Source organism: Lolium perenne, chromosome 5, assembly GCF_019359855.2.
Source record: "Lolium perenne isolate Kyuss_39 chromosome 5, Kyuss_2.0, whole genome shotgun sequence".
Classification (NCBI taxonomy): domain Eukaryota; kingdom Viridiplantae; phylum Streptophyta; class Magnoliopsida; order Poales; family Poaceae; genus Lolium; species Lolium perenne.
The window spans coordinates 110159092-110165288 of NC_067248.2; positions in this window are offsets into that span (position 1 = coordinate 110159092).

The window sequence follows — 6197 nt, forward strand, 5'->3', positions numbered from 1 at the left end:
TGAGGCTTCCAAATTAGTCTAGCCTTAGCTATTTCAGAAGTCTCGGAAATTTTTAGAACCGGCTTTCCCAGGAAGCTGGGGGGAGGGCAGCTTCTCCGAGAAGCCGCCAAAAGAACTGGGCCATAGTTTTATTTGTGCTTGCGAGGTTTTTAAACCAAAGCAAATAAATTTTTACTGAATGTATGTTGTATTTGCGGGTGACAGCCCCCGGGTGTATCGTTAACCTGTAGTTATCTCTTGTGTGGAGAACTATTTTGCTGCCGAGGTAAATAACTATATTGCGCAGGAAATTATATGCTTTGTTTATGAGCCCCCGGGCCTGTCGACGATAAAATATAGGTCATCAATATCTTTATTATATTGCAGCACCGCGAGCCCGCCTCATTAAAAACCTTTTCAGTCCCACTCGGTGCCCTGAAAAGGAAAAGAGTGCGTCTGGAAGCTCGCGGGCGTTTCAGTACATTGTATGCTTACAAGGAGGACTATATTTCGACTCTAGGCATAGAAACGCCTGAGCTGCGCCACGTTCCAAGGATTTGGCTCGGCGACTCCTGTCTTCTTGTCCTTGATTATGTATGCTCCTCCTTCGATTACTTCTGTGACGATGTAAGGGCCGAGCCACGGCGACTCGAGTTTCTCATGGCTTTTTTGTGTGAGCCGAAGAACTAAGTCGCCTACCTGGAAGGATCTTGGTCGCAAACGTCGACTGTGATAATATTTCAGGTCCTGTTGGTACTTGGTGACTCGGGACAATACTTCATCGTGAGCTTCATCGAGTGCATCGACATCGTCCTCCAGAGCTTTTCTTGAAGTTTCTTCCTCATATTCCGTTACTCTTGGAGAGTTATGCTCTATTTCTATTGGCAGCACGGTCTCAGCTCCATGGACCAGAAAGAACAGAGTTTCCTATGTCGCGGTATTTGGTGTTGTTCGAATACTCCATAACACATTGGGCAACTCCTCTGGCCAGGTGTGTCGAGCTTTTTCCAATGGTGCTAGCAGACGTTTCCTGATTCCATTGCATATGGTACCGTTTGCTTTCTCGACTTGACCGTTGGTCTGCGGGTGCGCAACGGAGACGAAGTGTAGTTTGATTCCTACCTCTGCACAATATGCCTTGAATTCATTGGATGTGAAATTACTGCCATTGTCCGTGACGATGTTGTTAGGGACGCCGAATCGAAAGACGATACTTTTCACGAACTTGACTGCTGATGCCGCGTCTGGTGAATTTATCGGCTTTGCTTCTATCCACTTCGTGAACTTGTCGACAGCTACGAGCATATACTCGTATCCTCCTGGCGAAGCCTTGTGCAATTTTCCCACCATGTCAAGACCCCATTGAGCGAAAGGCCATGACAGCGGTATTGGCATAAGCTCTGCTGCTGGAGAATGAGGTTTTGCGGCAAACCTTTGGCACGCGTCACAAGTGCGGACTATGTCTTTTGCGTCCTCAATTGTCGTTAACCAATAGAACCCTGCTCTGAAAACCTTGGCTGCTATAGCTCGACTGCTTGCGTGGTGTCCACACACTCCTTCGTGTACATCCTTCAGAATTATCCTCACTTGCTCAGGTGTGACGCATCGTTGTAATACTCCCGAGATACTTCGTTTATACAGCTCTCCTTTCACCACAGTAAAGGCTTTGGATCGCCTGATAACTCGCCTTGCTTCAACTGGATCATCGGGTAGTTCCTTTATCAAAATATATGCTATGTACGCCTGCATCCATGGAATCTGTATCATCATTACTACTTCAGGTTCATCATCTTCTTCTGATGATATTTCTTTAGCCCCCGAGGGATTCTTTTCCTTCTCCTTCTTCTGCTGTTTCTTCGGCTTGGGGGATCTCTCAGATATCTCTTCCCAAAACACACCAGGTGGTATTGCGAGACATTGCGACCCGATGTTTGCAAGAACATCGGCTTCATCATTACTTAGCCTGCTGATGTGATTTACCTCGCATCCATCAAACAGCTTCTCGAGCTCATTATACACCTTCTTGTATGCAATCATGATGTCATTGACTGCGTCGCATTGATTCATGACTTGTTGAGCCACCAATTGCGAATCGCCAAAGATTTTTAATCGAGTTGTGCCACAAGCCTTCTCCATCTTCACCCCATGTATAAGAGCTTCATATTCTACCTCGTTGTTAGACGCGTTTGGAAACGTCATCCGCAAAACATACTTCAATTTATCGCCTTGTGGTGATATTAGTATCACGCCTGCTCCTACTCCCTCTAATCTCTTGGATCCGTCGAAGTTCATAGTCCAGGATCTTGATAAGTCCGGAGGTCCCGTATTTTGTAACTCCATCCACTCTGCGATGAAGTCTGGTAGAATTTGCGACTTGATTGCTTTTCTTTTTTCGTACGTGATGTCCCGAGGGGAAAGCTCTATTCCCCACAGGGAGACACGAACCGTAGCTTCTGGGTTGTTTAGTATATTGGATAAGGGCGCCTCATTGACCACTATTATCGGGTGCGCCGAAAAATAGTGTCGCAGTTTTCTTGCGGTTGTAAACACTCCATATGCTAACTTCTGGTACTGCGGGTACCGTTGTTTGGAAGGCGATAAAACTTCGCTGACAAAATATACCGGCCGTTGTACTCCATGGAGTTTTCCTTCTTCTTCTCTTTCAACCACTAGCACTGTGCTAACCACTTGAGGTGTGGCTGCGATATATAACAGGAGAGGCTCCTTCTCCTTTGGCGCCACCAAGATTGGTGGTGTCGAGATTGTGCGCTTGAGATCCTCGAAAGCTCTGTCCGCTTCCTCGTTCCATTGAAATTTATCGCCTTGCTTGATCAACGTGTAGAACGGTGATACGTCGCAAACGTATCTATAATTTCTTATGTTCCATGCTACTTTTATTACAATACTTGAGTGTTTTACACATACTTTACAGCGTTATTTTACATTTTCTGGCACTAACCTATTAACAAGATGCCGAAGTGCCAGTTGTTGTTTTTCTGCTTTTTTTGGTTTCAGAAATCCTAGTAAGGAAATATTCTCGGAATTGGACGAAATCAACGCCCAGGGGCCTATTTTTGCACGAAGCTTCCAGAAGTCCGAAGAGGAGACGAAGTGGGGCCACGAGGTGGCCAGACACCAGGGCGGCGCGGCCCAGGCCCTGGCCGCGCGGCCCTGTTGTGTCGGCGCCTCGTGTCGCCCTTTGACCTACCCTTCCGCCTACAAATAGCCTTCGTCGCGAAACCCCCTGTACCGAGAGCCACGATACGGAAAACATTACTGAGAGGCCGCCGCCGCCAATCCCATCTCGGGGGATTCAGGAGATCGCCTCCGGCACCCTGCCGGAGAGGGGAATCATCACCGGAGGGGCTCTACATCATCATGCACGCCTCCGGATTGATGCGTGAGTAGTTCATCCTTGGACTATGGGTCCATAGCGGTAGCTAGATGGTTGTCTTCTCCGCTTGTGCTTTCATTGTTATAGATCTTGTGAGCTGCCTAACATGATCAAGATCATCTATTTGTAATGCTACATGTTGTGTTTGGCGAGATCCGATGAATAGAGAATACTATGTTAAGTTGATTATCAATCTATCATATATGTGTTGTTTATGTTCTTGCATGCTCTCTGTTGCTAGTATAGGCTCTGGCCAAGTTGATACTTGTAACTCCAAGAGGGGGTATTTATGCTCGATAGTGGGTTCATGCCTCCATTAAATCTGGGACAGTGACAGAAAGTTCTAAGGTTGTGGATGTGCTGTTGCTACTAGGGATAAAGCATTGATGCTTTGTCTAAGGATATTTGTGTTGATTACATTACGCACCATACTTAATGCAATTATCTGTTGTTCGCAACTTAATACTGGAAGGGGTTCGGATGATAACCTGAAGGTGGATTATTTAGGCATAGATGCATGCTGGATAGCGGTCTATGTACTTTGTCGTAATGCCCTGATTAAATCACATAGTAATCATCGTTGATATGTATTGAATCTTTATTTGTCAATTGCTCGCCTGTAATTTGTTCACCCAGCATGCTAGTTATCTTATTGGAGAGACACCACTAGTGAACTGTGGACCCCGGTCCATTCTTTTACATCTGAATACATTCTACTGCTTTTACTGTTCTTTGCAAACAAACACCATCTTCCACTCGATACGCTTAATCCTTTGTTTTCAGCAAGCCGGTGAGATTGACAACCTCACTGTTACGTTGGGGCAAAGTACTTTGATTGTGTTGTGCAGGTTCCACGTTGGCGCCGGTTTCACTGGTGTTGCGCCGCACTACATTCCTCCACCAACAACCTTCACGTGCTTCTTGGCTCCTACTGGTTCGATAACCTTGGTTTCTTTCTGAGGGAAAACTTGCTGCTATGCGCATCACACCTTCCTCTTGGGGTTCCCAACGGACGTGTACATTTACGCGCATCAAGCTATTTTTCTGGCGCCGTTGCCGGGGAGATCAAGACACGCTGCAAGGGGAGTCTCCACTTCCAATCTCTTTATTTTATTTTTGTCTTGCTTTATTTTATTTACTACTTTGTTTGCTGCACTTAAACAAAACACAAAAAAAATTAGTTGCTAGCTTTACTTTATTTACTGTCTTGTTCTCTATATCAAAAACACACAAAAAAATTAGTTACTTGTCTTTACTTTATTTGCTTAGTTTATTTTACTACTGTTATAATGAGTAATCCTGAAGTTGAAGTTCGTTCTTTTAAGCAACAAAGTGGAGAAAGTTTTAAAGATGCTTGGTACAGAATTAGTAATGCTCATTATAGGTGCATTAAGAAACACTCCACTACTATCCTTCTTAGGAACTTTTATGTTGGTTTATCTAGTTGGAATAGGTATGTTCTTGATACTCTTTCGGGAGGTAATTTCCTAGGTACTCCTGCTTTAGAAGCTAGCTGCATCATTGAGAGTCTAGTTGGAATACCACCTGTTAATGAAGTTAAAATTGAAATCTCTCTTGAGGATGTTATGAAAAAATTGGAAACCATAGAGAAAATTTTTCCAAGTGTTGAATCCCTAAATTGGGAATGCTATTCGATAAAACTAATGAACTTGATAAATCCTTAGGAGGAATTGATGAAAGAATTAGTGTCTTAGGAACTTGTGTTGTCCAGGATAATCAAACCAATAGGATTGATGAACTTGAAAAAGCTATGGGAACCTTGGGTTCAACCTTTTCTTCTCTCAAGTATAAGGAGAAAGCTTATGTGGGTAGAGAGCAAAAATTCATGTATGCCTCTAAAGTGCTTAAACAAAAGAATTATTATAGGCCTAAAATTGCTAAAACCCCTAGCACCACCATAGAAAATTTAGATAATGGAGCACCTAAAGTACCCTCTGCAACAAGTTGTGTTTGCAAGAAAAATAATAATGTTTATGCTCCATCTCTTGATGTTACTTGATTTGCACTTTCTGCGCCTAGCTGAAAGGCGTTAAAGAAAAGCACTTCTTGGGAGATAACCCATATGTTTATTTTACTACAGCAATTTTGGTTTTGTTGAGTCTTGGAAGTTGTTTACTACTGTAGCAACCTCTCCTTATCATGTTTTTGTGCCAAGTAAAGTTTCTTTGCTAAAGTTGATGCTATATTTGGGATCGCTGCGCAGATACAACATTGCTGTCTGTCACGAATTCTGGCATAAGTCTCTGTAAAAAATTCGAACAAATCTGCAAATTTACGAGCGTGATCCTCAGATATGTACGCAACTTTCATTAGTTTTGAGTTTTTCCATTTGAGCAAGTTAAGTGCCCAGTCCAGATGCATCTTTACGGACTGTTCTGTTTTTGACAGATTCTGTCTTTTATTTCGCATTGCCGCTTTTGCTATGTTGAATGAGTTTCTTTGTTCCATTAACTTTCAGAAGCTTTGTGCAATGTCCAGAAGTGTTAAGAATAATTGTGTCACCTCTGAATATGTGAATTTGTGGTTATGCACTAACCCTCTAATGAGTTTGCTTGAAGTTTGTGTGAAGGAAGTTTTCAAGGGTCAAGAGAAGAGGATGATATACTATGATCAAGAAGAGTGAAAGGTCTAAGCTTGGGGATGCCCCGGTGGTTCATCCCTGCATATTTTAAGAAGACTCAAGCATCTAAGCTTGGGGATGCCCAAGGCATCCCCTTCTTCATCGACAACATTATCATGTCACTTCTAGTGAAACTATATTTTTATTCCGTCACATTCTTATGTTCTTTACTTGGAGCGTCGG